This window comes from Megalopta genalis, chromosome 17 (assembly GCF_051020955.1).
Source record: "Megalopta genalis isolate 19385.01 chromosome 17, iyMegGena1_principal, whole genome shotgun sequence".
NCBI lineage: Eukaryota > Metazoa > Arthropoda > Insecta > Hymenoptera > Halictidae > Megalopta > Megalopta genalis.
The window spans coordinates 4,924,426-4,939,885 of NC_135029.1; positions in this window are offsets into that span (position 1 = coordinate 4,924,426).

The window sequence follows — 15,460 nt, forward strand, 5'->3', positions numbered from 1 at the left end:
AATTACTTGTGTTTCCAATATAGAGTAATATAAGTACTTGACTTTTGTCAAGTTCAGAATATTACGATTGATGAAATCATCTAAATGCAACATAATTTGGCAGAAATCATGAGTTTCAATTTTCTAAGAAATGTATGTTACAATTTTGGAATAGTAATAATTACTCTGTAGATCTTCCTGCAAAATAAAGATTTTTGTTATTCTAGTAATTGTAATCACTCACGAATAAATTAATAAAATTCTTGAATTTAAATATTCGCTTATCCATTTTTGTCGTAAATGTTTAATATCTGCAGTCTGCTAATACGAAAGTATTACACAGATATACAGTACGATATAAATGATAACGTTATTAATATTCAAGTAACGCAACAATATATCCAGTACTTTATCTCACGAACAAATCATTGACTAACCACGTTGCTTTTTTTACGTGCAGCTTGACCAGAGGATTTAAACTATTCAAAAGATATACGACTTTCTTTTAAAAAATAGTAAAGCTGTAGAAAAATGTAAATGTGTCATTGCATTTGCATTTATGAAAATGCAGCTCTTTCTGGGATACCTGCACCTGTTGCCTTTATTGTTTGATGAGTTGGTTCTAATTACAATCAGTAGAAAATGCGAATTATTCACCATTAAATATTCTTGTGAGACATAACAAACAGTATTGTTATTTCTATAAACATAAACAATGAAAGAAGATACCGACAGACAAAAACCAATGTGCTACGAATAGTATCAACCTTTTCCCCGTTTACATCATCGTACCCTTCAGATTTTCTATTAGTAGACGCATTCAATTGTATTCAAACTTTCATCAATGAAAGTTACTAACAATGAATATGAGTTGCATGTGTACAATTGAAACCCTGTACAGGGTGTAAAAATATTAAGGCTCATGGCTTGAATCGTTACTCTATATAAATGTAAAAAGACTACTGTGAAATAATATTGCATTAAATCAGGAGTACTAGTGAAAAAGTTGGTATAGTTTTAGTAACTGTTTGATAGTATATATGGTGGGTCGCAGCGAGTGCATATGGCTGCAAACACGTGACATTTAAAGGAAGAGAAAACAATGTAGGGTGCAAAAGATTGGTTTGAACCGAATGACCTTTTTCTCCAAACCCAACCGAAGTTACTAATTAGTTACTAACTTCGCGTGTTATTCTAGCATATGAATTGCAAAATCACCCATATATGGGGAATGTAATCATTGGTCCACATTTAACACATTAACGAAAACGACGCAACCAACTACTACTCCTGATGAAAAATATTTAATTAGAATTGTAAGCGTGGCTGTTAAAGAAATTATTTGTACATAAATTAGAAATAAACAATTGTATTCTATATACATATATTACATAAATATGACAGAAAAAATCTAGTAACAAAATGATAAACACTCTCGTTCTTTCATCAAATATAAATAATATACTTATCTATGGTAACTGTTATATGAAAATTATAAAAATGTTTAGATATCTAGCATGATAAAGTCTTAGCACAGTTTTCGATACTTTAAAGGATGAAGATAATGATAAAAATGGCCTCGGTACTTTAGAATAATTGAATTCTTTCTTAAATTCAACTTTTCTCATTTTGCACTTTCCAAAAACAAAACAATTTTATCTTCATTTATTTGATGTATTATTTAATACATGTGAACATAATTAAAATGGTCCCCGAAATCATCATATAGATAGACAAAAGTAAAAATTCTGTTCACCTACTTTTCTTCTGAAGGGATGTTTTAATACGTTCACTGACCTGTAGTTAAATGGTTGTTAAAGGTAATGGAAAGTCACGAAGAGAAGTTACGTGCTATAACAAACGGATCGATCGATTATGTTCATAATATGTGTATACCAGGTGTACAAGTAATTATCTAGGTATAATTTCATTACTATTTCAGTTGCTTCAGTTTACTGCTATTGGAATTGCTGGTTGCTTATTTTTTTAAAGGGTAGCTTACAATTTTTTAAATTAAAGATATTTATCAATTATAAAGTTTAAAATATTTATAAATTACAAAGACGACCTCCAGGAGGTCCTAGGTGGTGACCATACTTACTGGATATTGCTTCATCTAAAATTAGAAATTCGATAAGAGATGTATAATACACTATATTAACTCGAACGAAAACTTTTATGTTGGTTCCTTTCTGTCTTATTGAGTGAAAAAGAGCGATATTGATGTTAAAAATCGCAATTCAACCTTGAAACGTCCGCCATTTTCTCTCAGATCAATATTTCGAAAAGTTCTATGCTTATGGACTACATAGTGTAGTATGCTACACAAACTGTATCGAATTTTTAATTGCAGATGAACTAAGCAGCAGTAAGTTTCCTAGATTGCCCTTGTTTTAGCAGGGAGTTAGCAAGTTCTCGAGAAGACAGCCATAACTTTAGGATTGATAAATATTTCCAGCTAATAAAATTATGCGGTGCTCTCTAGAATAATTCATTTTCAACATGGATAATTTTAATAATTCCACTTTCTCGAAAAAAGTCATACAGTTTCTCAGCAAAAAATACATGAAAATTACTTTCTTTTGGCTCCTTAATTGATTGCAACCCCTTGATATATACATATGCAAAAATATCTTTATACTATTAACAAAAGCAACATCCCCAAATTTATACTAATCAATAAAAAAAAAGTAAAAAGTAAAATTATTCAATTTTTGAAACATCATTCACTCACGACCTTCTAACTGAACGCAATCCTTGAAGTATCCACATTCCTCATTCCATTCATTAATAAAGTAAGAAGTAAAATTCTGCAAATTTTTAAAACGTCGTTTTTTTCATCCTTTTTAACTGAACACAGAAAATGTGCAGAAAATATCCTTATACTGTAAAATGTACGTAACAATAAAGGCATTGTTACTCAATAAATGTCAAATAATAGAAAATAAAAAGAATTCGAGTAAATAATTCGATCTCAAAAATAGAAAACAATACAGACAAGGCAGAATTCTAAAAAATATCCAGGGTGGGCTCATGGCAACCATTCTTTCAGGTCGTCTTACATAAAAAATGTATAAGTAAATATTGTTTTATATTACGTGCATACAGATACAGGAATGTTTGCATAATTTATCAACGAACATTTTACAATTTTTGAGAAAGAAGTGCCCCTTTCTTCAGAAAGAAAATCTTTAGCTTCAGCATCCTGACTAAGCCCCATCGCTAAAGTGAAGAAGCAGAAAATACTTCCATACCGATTGTGAAGACACCATTGCTCAATAAATATCAATTAATCAGTTAGCAGTTACAGTTTCTTTGAAAAGTGTTCAAGTTACTATAACTTAAAAATATATAATATATAAATTATATAATTCAACATAAAGAATATCAAACTATATATCCTTCGTAACCAGAGTTAGCTATTTTTGACGAGTGTTCTTGTCACGAAGAAATGGCAGCATTTTGTACTACGACGAATATACTCGTCAAAAAACAGCTAACTGGTTAACGAGCAAGAAAAAGGGAGGAATAATTCGATTTCGAATAGAGATCAATGCAGGTGAAACAGTATACCAAAGAATATCCAGGATGTAAGCTCAGGGCGCCCATTTTTTCAGGCCGTCTTACATAAAATGTATAAGATGTAAACTTTGGCCGGTATTGCGTGCGTAGAAAAAGAGGACTGTCCCTACATAATTTATCGATACATTGTTTCGTAAAAGCTCGACGAAGTTGTATATGTATGGGTGGGTTATCGAGTGAGTTGGGTTAGGTTAGCTCGGCGGGTGGTTGGGCGTCGAGGCGCCGGAGCAGAGCATGCCAGGACAAACGGACGGACGTGGCCCGACGGACGAACATACCTTACCGTGAAAGGACTTCCAGGTCTTTGTAAAAGCCAGTTCCTCGCGAGACACTGATTGACGGACAACGTCTCGATTGTGTGTCGAAGTTTCTCGTCCAGGACTGCTCTACACCACCCTCGTCCCAGGTAAGAGTAAACGGGAGCGTTCGTTCTGCAGCATCCTCGTTCGATTCTCGGAGTCCTGAATCCCAGAAATTCGAGAGCCCGTTCCGTGACTTCAATACCTACGGGAAAATCGAGCCTGTTCGGAAAATTCTGTGTTTTCGAGGACCGATCCGGACGATCGGCGAACTGTCAACGGGAAATTCTGGTGTCCGTTGCTTCGTATTAGGCAATATCGATGCCGCTGTCTCACGGGAGAGCTAGATTCTTTGACCCGCATTTGCATTCGCCAGGACGACAGTCTGGTTTCTCCGCTGTCGTCTGTCTCCCACAATCGATTCGTGTGCCGTGCGATCCTGTTGGTGATCCTGTGATTTTTCTTCGCCGGGGTTTCTTCGTTTCGATCTTGCCCGTTTTCTCAGACTTTTACGTAATAAGCGGTTCGGCTGCGTGCAGACGTCTTCGGCTTTCCCGGTTTACGAAAGATCAATGAAATGTAGTGTTTATCCGTATCATTCGTGATTATTTCGAGAGTTTACGATCAGCTTCCGTGAAATTGAAAAGTTGTCGTGGAGAGTATTGTAAGATTACTGGCCAATTATCCAGCTATTGCACCATTCAACAGCACTGCCTACGCAATTCGCAGTAAGGAGCAACGATACCGTAATTCATCATTTAATGGGCTCAATGCGTAGATTTGAATTATTAACACACTCTTCCGCAACGCAATTACCGTAGACGTTCGTCTAGACGTAATAGAATTTTGTAAGTGCACTCTCCACCCAGCTTATTTATCACAGTGATTTGAAATTCTCACTTTCTCGATGTATTTTTAGTACGATGCGTAACCATTGTGACCTTTTTAAAGTGTAAGTTGATATAAGAAACCTCGCTGTTAGTTCATATTCGAAATTATTACTGCCTAAAAGGAAATTGTGGGAATATTGTGTGTGTCGAGGTGTTAAATCTCCGATATTATTACAACGCATTATCTAAGAAGGCACGCGTCAAGTAAAATTTTTCGTTGAAAGTTATGACAAGTCCGTGTACTCGATGCTTTAAAAAGAAGCGACTCTATGTGTCCTGTGGTAGCCGAAACGTCGATTCTCATTGATTGCTGTCTGTGCCATCCATTTTGTTGGCACTTGAATCTCCTTTATCATCGGTATACTTACATGACTTTCAAGATTGCTGGATATTTGCGTTCTCTTCACGAATCAACGCCCTAAATCGTTACTGTGAAAGCATCTTTCGTAGAATTCTCCTTTCTGGGTAAACGAATGCGTGGGTCAAGTTTAGCATATAATTTAAATGGAATTATGCACGTTCGTGGTTACAGAACTAGATTGTAATCGGGTAGGGTTCTATAGTACATGATTTTCTACGAAAGAAATTTAATATACAAACATCGAAAGCTCGCGAAAGGTGCGGGGGCACAGAAAATTTGATTTTAAAGATCTGTTTTAACAAGTGGGGGTATGCAACAATTTTCATCCAGAAGACTATTTCAAGTATTACAACAATTGTAGAATGCTTAAAACTATTTTGAATGTTAGAGTAAATAATGTGTAAGAGCATTTATCGTAAGAATAAGTAAATTTGCTTTAACGTAAAAGAAAACAAGGTTGGCTCGATTATTTTATTTGCTATCATTAGTCAATCTGAAGAATCTTACAACTTGTTACATTCTTCTTTATTGCGTTTCCAGTATCATAGTCATGTATTATTGAAATTGTTAACAAATGCTAAACAAATACCAAAGCTCAGTGTAACATTGATTAATAACATTGATTGAGCACGAATTGAAACGTGAGAAACAGTAAAAAAACATCCTTAGAAAAAGATTATAACATATATTTTTGGTTTATTTTCATGTATGGAACAACCATGTAGAATAATTTTAACTTTTAAATATAAAGCAAAAAATAGCACTTACTTCCAAGCTTATTTCTATAATTTAGATAACATTTATAATTGTCTACAAACAGTAGGATTAACCAGTTGATTGAAACCTTAAACCCCTGTGCTATACGCTATGTACACGACATATGAAACCTATACCATCTACTAGATCAAATTTCTAAAACAAAACAGATTGCAAGGTTTTGCTTCACTATTTTCAATCTACGTGAAGATCTATACCAGAAAATTAAACACCAATATGTTTTATTTATTTTGAATTCCACGGAGATCTGTATAAAATATATACAGAGTTCAAATCGTTTTAAAAAAGATTTCTTTATCCTACAATTTCATTTCGAAAGCCGTTTAATTTGGCACTTTTTAGTCATTTCTGTGCATGAAAACGATTCGGAATACTTTCTAACTCGTATTTAAATTTATTTAATTGTGTTTGACGTACTTTTTAAATTGCTTTCTCGCGTAACAATAGTATAAACGTGTTGTAAAATGCGTAGCAAAATGATGAATCGAACAAATCATACGTTTTGAAATATTACATTGCTGCTGATAAAATATAATATTAGACATCATTAGATCCATTGAACTTGTTTGCCACGATATACACCTGTTACGTCCAATTTAACGATTCATGAAATTTTCATTACATACTGAAATTGGAAGGAGTGGCAGATAAAAATAATTGGAGATGAAGAATATTTTCATTATGTTCGAATTTTATTGGCAAGAAACTGCCAAGGACCTTTCGTTATTTGTTAATGCCATTGCAAAACCTCGAAACTATTCAAACTTATTTCATACATTCAAGGTACTGTACGTTTCTATAGTTGTTGACAATCGGTAACTATAAAAATGAGCCGCAAGGTTCGAATAATCGTATCTCCTCTTCCCAAATTGTCCATTTTTGTGCGCAATCTGAGCACGAATTAGGGAGAATTTACTGTATATCAAAATTCAATTGAATTATAACTAATTTTTCATTGCATACATTTAGTTTATATATTTAGTCTAATAATATTAGACTTCATGTACGTCATATATGTTTTAGAATTTCAAATGTTTAATTGTTTGATCAGCTCAAATTAATTGATCAAATACTCAATGATTTCATTATACAAAGTATTATATACCCCGTATTTAATAAGTTAACCACTCCATTAATTATTTTGTAACATATATTATGGACATTTTGCTGATCAGTAGTGTAGATTCTACAATTTATATTTAAGCTCGGTCACACGGTACGTGACAAATATCTTATGAACAAAGAGTATTTTGTTCCAGAATGTTTCATTTGTTTTAATTTATCGTTACATTCCAATTGAAGAATAATGATGTATTGCTCTATGAGCTCTGTCATGCATTATTAATGAAACGATAAGGAAACCGGTTAAAATATAGTTGCTGCAGTATGTGCCCAATAATTGATTTAGTTTCTTAACAGCGGTTGCAACGTTCTTCACATGTTGCATCTTACATAACAATTCCAGATATTTCAAGACTTTTCTATCAAAAACACTATACATTTCTTGACATATTATAAATCAATTGTAATACAGTGACAATAATAGCTTTGATTAGAGAAACGTTCGATGTTCTCCAACTATATCTACCTTGTGATTATTCATATATAAAATTTCAATCTTCCTTTGGTTTGAGTAATTTATCGTGATAAACTTGCGAATACCAGTAGGTGTTGGTCAGGAACAGATGAGAAGCTATTGATAAATATAAATCGTATGGAAACTTTCGTAATTTCAAAACTTCGAAACTGTCTGAAACTCTAGCGGTCTGTAGGCATAACTAATACAAGTAGTCAGCCAGTCATTTTTTATTTAGTTATCGATTTTTTAAGATAAAGCCATTAATTTTAATAATAAAGTAAGCTATGTATTATAACATTGTGGACAGCAATTGTTTATTATCGTTCAAGTATTATGACTAAACAGACAACGTACAAATTCTTTATTCATTGCATATATATTGATAACGAAAAAGAAATGCAAAGAAAGTGAATTTTCATGTCATGAAAATATTTGACATTGATCAAATTAAAATGACAACTTTTGATATTATGATTTTATTAATATATAATATATATCTTAATCTTTGGTTGTACATTTAATAATTATTCCTAATGTGCTGTATTTTTTTATATAAATTACGTTTTAACTCTTCTTCTGAATTTATTATAATTTTTAACTTCTTTACTCGAATTCGTCTCATTTATCTTTCAATCTGACTATAATAAGTAATGACCATTTGAAACAAAAATTTTTTGGAAAACTTTAAAAATATTTATTTAATAAATATCGACTTAGTTATCTTTTGATGTTTACGTTTGATTGTTTTTATAAAGAACAGAAGTTTCCAGAATATAAAATAAATCGACAATAGTATCTCAGATTTCATGTCCAATTTGTAATGTTATGTGTTGCTAGGTTCTTTTCTGTTACAACAAAAAATTCATAAGTTGCGTCAACCGTGAATTTTATTGGCATGGCACTCACGACAACGGTAAATAGGTTAATATCCAGGAAGAACTGATGCGCTCCTGATAACTATGCACACGTGACAATTGCAAATGGCCACTGCAGGTGATTCGGCGATGTTGTTGCAAGATAAAGTAACGCTGCCTGTTCATATGCTGCCACCGTGTTCTTATCTGCCGTTGCCCCCGATCCGTCTTGTGGTTTTAACCGTAACAAAATCGTAAATATCCGAAATGCACGTAACCGGTGTGTAACACCGGGAATATCCATTTTCACGATCGGAAAAAATAAAACCGATAGTAATCGTCGACCATTTTTACCGATTGTTCACAGAACCAGTGACTAAAAGCTCCATTTACAAAACAAATGACGAAACAAATGAAATTAAGAAATTTGATACGTTGAAAACTAAAATTAATAGCGATATGTAGAAAAATTATGATTAATACTAGTGATCGATTATTTTGAAAATCAGTGATTGAAGTACATTTAAGATTATTTATTCAAAAAATAGCAAAATAAATAGACGAAACAAAAGAAGTTAAGTATTCGAAAGAAAAAAATTTTGTGTGGAACGTACATTTAAATATTCTAGACAGCTTTAGGAAGTATAGTGTAAATATTGATGTATCTTTCTAAAGATAAACTACAAAGGCTGACCCGATGACAGACTAAATTTACGATAGTTCTCAATGGAGAATGAAATATTGGAAATGGATTCTGCTCCTAACCCCAATTGGTATAACAAAAACGTCGGAACAACTTTCCATTAATAAATAGAAATTTAGAAGACATTGAAGCCTATTAAGAACCTTGACAATATTATTGTTTATTTAATATTATTTAATATTGCTCAATCCATAACTTTGTTTGACAAAGTCTTGTACATAGTTATGATAAATAAAATTACAAATGTCACATTTATTACCTAATCTTTCTTTCTTGACAAATGTGATAAAATATCTATTTGTTTAAAAGTAAAATTAGTTTTAAAGTAAAATTTGAAAACTCGTTAAGCACTCGGATTATTGAAGAATTATCGGCTGACGCGTCTGTTCATGAACTATCGATTCTACTTACTGCAAATAACTCATATTTCATAATAGAAAAGCTTCATTTCAAATTATTCTAAAATTTTCGTTATTTTTTATGCAAAATACGACCAAGCTTTATTCAATAATAAAAACAATTAATGTAATATAAAATATATGAAAATACAAAATACAATTTATTATATAAAATATATGAAAATACAAAATACAATTTATTATATAAAATATATGAAAATACAAAAAAATAATATTGTTACACACTTATTGTTTTGATCTTTTGAAAATTCATCATATGACTCTGAACGCAAATTCTTTGCAGCTCGAAGCATCGCTTGTCAGACAAAATTCTTAATTATTTCGATTATTCCTTATTATTTCGATTTTTACAATATTAAATATTGTTTCAGTGTGAGTAAGTGCTCTAATACTTACAAGTAGCAAGTTTTATGAATAAATTGTATTAATTGTAAGTTAAATAGAAATATATTTCTTTCATTAATAATTTGAATAAATTGAGAAGAATACAGGCATATTCTCAAATTTTTCTAATGTCGTTACAGAGTTTGATAGTTGTCCTTGGTCATTTTTATTATAAATGCATGAAATCCGTAGTCTGTTGATAAATACAGATTCATGTACTCTGTCTATAGTAGTAAATATTCTTAGTATGTATAAATGATTACATCCGCAACGTCCTTATTGGTACTGGCTGCGTAACAAGGCCATTTCACGATAACTAATTATGGTCTCTCTTGATTGATCAAGGATTAACAACAATATCGTCGCAACGGAGACCCAGCTGTCTAGATGGTTCCCGAATCATTTGCGCCAAGCGGAATAATACGAGGCCGTTAATGGGCCGCGCGGCATGCGCTACGAAGATGTCATAACATCTTTTCAAGACACGTGCATTCATTAACAAGTTAACTTAACCGTATTACACGATGTGAATCCACGTGCATAAAAACGTCTGAGTCGAACACGCTCACCGGGTCGGATCAATAACTTCAGGAATGGGTACTTGCCGAGTCGTACAGACACGCTATACACGACCTGTTTCTGGCTCTCTCTAGAAAATGAGAACGGAAGTCTTTGACATGCTCGTGGTCATCACTTGAGAGTCTTCACCGATCATCTTTCCAGAATTAAGCTAACGATTTTCATTTTAATAACCATGTCCACGGAGTGATTTCTTTCTGAATGTTTAGAGCTAATCCGAAGCTTCGTCAGAGCATGCTGTATCTAATGGCCAATTTGATCTTCTGATGGAGTGAGATTTATTTCAGTCACGTCCCTTATCTATCCGTGCTCCTTCCGTTTATCAGGGTTGTAAAACTTTAAGATAGGGCTTGTTTAGAGGCAATAGCGTACTCGATGAATGTCAAGTAATTTGACTCTTGGCTGCCAAGGTGGATTCTCACTAAAACTTCCACATTTCTGTTGAGGGTTTAAACTTATTTGATGTACATATATAGTTAAATTGACAGCATTAACAACGCCTTGCATCTTTGTGTGCATCTTTGTACTAGCAGATTCAGTAGATCAATTTGTAGAAATTTCAAAGGAATCTATATTTCATGTTTGCGACATTTTCTATACTCTATATTCTCAATATTTTTTAGATTATCTATATTCTCTGTATTCGCAATATTAATAATATTTTCAATATTCTCAATAATCTCAGTATTTTAAATAGTCTTCATATTCTCTTATATTCTCTATATTCCAAATATTCCAAATATTCCATATAGTCTCTATATTCTCTGTATTCTCTATATTCCATGTATTCTATATATTCTCTGAATGCAATAAAAATACATTTTTACTGTATAATAATATTAAGTCATAATAGATTATAGTATAAAAAATTAAATTTCAAAGAAACACATTTTGGTAAATACATTTTACTATAGAGTTCGAAATTTCAAAGAGACCATAGAAGCTAGAAATGCATAAAATTTATTGTTACACATCTCATTTTGTTTAACAACTTTGACAAGCTTGACAACAATTGAATGCTTCAAAAAACGTTATTATTTATTCTAACCATTTTTATTGTGCAGGTCATAGTAGTACTTTTAAATTTGGTATAATGACACTATAAAATATAGAAATACTATTTTTTCCATTTAATGGAGCAGTTATGAAATATCCTTGACACATTCATCTGTAAAGCAATTTTGACGTCTTTACCACAAAGCGTCCTAGTTCGACTAAAATGTTTCACGTATATATCAGTTTTGTCGTGTGTTCTCAAATAGCTGCCTTGTTTCTAGGCAATTCAAATTTTCCTTCGTGTCCTGTTTTGGTTTTTCCTTACTTCGGTATTTACACCTCTTTATCGAAAATCTTTCATGGGCTTTGTTTTGTAACATATTGAACTCTCTATCGATACTTGTATATTTTAAATCCTCATTTATTTGTTGTTACACTTTACTAAGAATGTTTATAATGTGACGTGAACGAGAAGTATGAAAACAATAAAACAATTTTACAAGTAACAGGGGTTACGTATCAAAATATGATTGTATACATTTCATATATTTACATACTTTTACATACTCTTTATGATATAAAGTATTGATGAATGCATAAATACATTCTTTAAGACTCCACAAAAAATAATTGTACACAAGATTTCATAGAACTTGTTGCTTTAATTTTATGCTTTAATAGAAAAGAAAATTTCTGTAACTTCGTTCGATTCGAGAATGCAAATCCAGTCTGGTGACTACATTTATGATTCGCCTTAGAATCGTCTAATGCCACTGATACATCCTTGAGCGCGAAAGTATAGTTCGAATAGCACACGAACATTGTCTACAGGTAAGACAGATTGGACATTGTTGCAAATGAGTTTCCCTCGTTGAAAGCGTACAGCATTGGTAATTACGATACAGTTAAATGAGTTGTTTTCGGAGGGAATAGTTATTTTTGGCGATCAGATACTCTAATCACTTGTTCATTGAACGGAGTTCACACGAAATCCTCGCGTATCTGCGGATTCATATCGTGAGAGAGGTCGTGTCTGTGGAACAGGTTGGAAAGCAACTCGCAGACGATCTTTTCGATCAGTTTTCGTGAATACGCTTAAGAAGCAATTAAAAAAGATTTAAGATCAGTAGCTGGATAAGATGTCTGGAGGTCACCGCAAGGTCGCATGTTGTATAAATGGTACAAATGAGCGTCACGTTTTCCTCGGACATCAGGCAAATGTTTTTGTTATCCTTTAAGCCTGGGTCAGAAACCTTAATCCATTTCACTTAAACTTTTTTAGACCGACCGATTGCGTGACTGGCTGATAAAGACCATAGGCTGTTGTATTCATCAGTCATGGAATTAACGTGCCCCGTCGACAAATATTGTGTCAACCTTTGACATGAAGTGTACACAAATCTGATTTTTAAAAGCCTGAAACGAGGCCAATAGTTTTTCTTATTAGCTAAATCTAGTGAAAAATAATTTGCCATTCTTAGCTTGTACTTTCTTTAATCTTACTTCGATTTACTTTGCATTTTATATGCTAGTTTTATCGTTATAGTTTTTGTTTTGTTTGTTTAATCCTTTGCTACATTTCTGTTGTTTCTTTCTAATTTGTTAGTCATCAAGTATTTATTAATTATAACAATAGAAAAAAACTAAGTAAACTAAGTAATTAGTACCTTGCTATGTGTTATAGATTAAAGAAAAATCAATTATAGGAATTTCCTTCCTTTGGAGATACTTTATACATAAATCAGAGTTGGGCATTATCCGAATTGTTTCGAAAATATATTTGCCTGAACTAATTATTCGAATGAATTCTTTTCAGTCGAATATTTTATATGAATAACAATTATTCATTATTCGTAACAGATTATTCTATCTATTTATTCGAATAAACTATTCGAATAAAGATTGTAAAATTATTCGAATAATGGTGTAAATAATTCTTAACCGTTTTATCTTAATTTATTAAGCATATATGCGTTGCAAGTATGAATCTTGGAAAGTACGATGAGTTACTTTGCACCTGAAGAAAGATTATTTAATCATGTATCAATGATCAATTTACCCAAAAGTAACAAACTTTTTCGATGTAATAATTGATAAGAAAGTTAATTATGAACATTAGCATTTCCGAATTAATTTCTGTACAAATAAATTCTCTTATTCGAATAATAAATAACTTCTTATTCAGATGAATTTTTATTTGAATAAAATCTTATTCGGATACATTGCTATCTAGATAAATTTTTATTCGACTAGATATTTATTCGATAGTGTCGAATAAAGTTTTATTCTGATATAAATATGAAAGAAAAGATAGACGTAGTTGACTTTGCTTTAAACACAGCTGAAAGAAAAGGAATGGTTTTGTCGTATGAAGTATTGTCAGCGAATATTCTAGAGTAGTGTAATTGTTATACTCAGGGTGTGTTACTTCAATTAGTGGTATTTTGCACGAAGCCACAGAGGTTTCATAATACCCAAGCGAATATATTTGCCAAGGTTAACCATCACTAGCATCACAAATAGAAGTATGATCCTTCTGAACTCTACAGTTGGGGCAGTGTTGCGTGCATTCTCTAAACTGCCTTTGCCCTCTCAACCCCTACAACTTTTTGCCTTCTATTTCTTTTATTTATATGCGATCACCCCTTGGAAGCCATTTACACTTTAAACACTTAATTACCCTCTATCATCACTTAGTCTTTATTAATCTTTATCATTGGTTAACGAATTGAACTAAAATTGAACTAAAAATTCTATCAATGAAGCATCAACAGAGTCACAACAATTTTTTATTATTAATTAAATTTATTGAATATACTGTTCTTTTTAATAAAATTTGTAATCAAATGTATATGATATCTAGGCTACGGACTTTTATGCAAAATTTTAAGAAACAGGTAATACACCAAACAGTTTACTATTTATAAATTTAATAAGATGAATATAGTCTAACAATATTCTTCTATTCTTGTAAAGTTTATTCAGTTGTATTTCAATTATTAATTTTTGTCATAAATTCATGACGTCTGCAGTATAGTAATATCGTATGATATATATTTTTATAATATTTCTATAATAATCAAGGCGATGTAATTTGCATAAAACAGAGCAAATAACTTCCATCTTCATCGCAATTTAGAATTAACACCGAATTAAAAACAAATTAATGAGATTGCATTGTTAGATATGTTATATTTAAACACAGAATAAGCGAATGTTACGTACATATGTATCAATGTTAATCCATTATAAATGAGATCATATTAGATTTTTACTAATGTAAAAATAACTGAAGGTTTTTTCCGTCAATGAAATCTTTGACTGAGAAATTAAGCAGGTGTTGTAACAAATATATGCATTTATGTCGTGGCATGTTTGAGATTGCCCATAGTAGTAATCGCACGAAGAAAGTATGTACACCATATATAAAGTAATGCAGGGTAAGCGTTGAAATCACGTTAGCACGTACCGTATTCTTAGGCACGTAAGATATGCAATAATTTGTAATTGCAGATTATCGTCGTTCCACGCACCGTAGGTATTTGCCAGAACAGGCAGCATAGCAATCATCTTATAGCATGTTTCCCTATACAGCTCTGTTCAAGTGTAGCAACACTGTAAACTTTCCGAAAATCTTCTGAAATATTTACACACGTTTCATATTTACACATGTTGTCTACAAAGTATACTGTAATCAAATCCACTTGAAATAAAGATCTACGGATAATTTACTAATAATCTACGCGTGTTCTACTGGCAATCTAGTAATAATCTACTGTTAATCTACTGGCAATCTAGTAATAATCTACTGTTAATCTACTGGCAATCTAGTAATAATCTACTGTTAATCTATCGATAATAATCTATTGACAATGGTTTACTGATAATAATCTACGTTAACATTTAATATGTTGACATTATTACAGTAATTTGTGAAATAAAAAATAATTGCAGCATACTCAACATAAAGTGTCAAAAATTCGTGCTTGGAAGGCTACTGATTACACAACTATAATATAACAATGACTGTTAATTATTACAATAATGTTACAACTAAT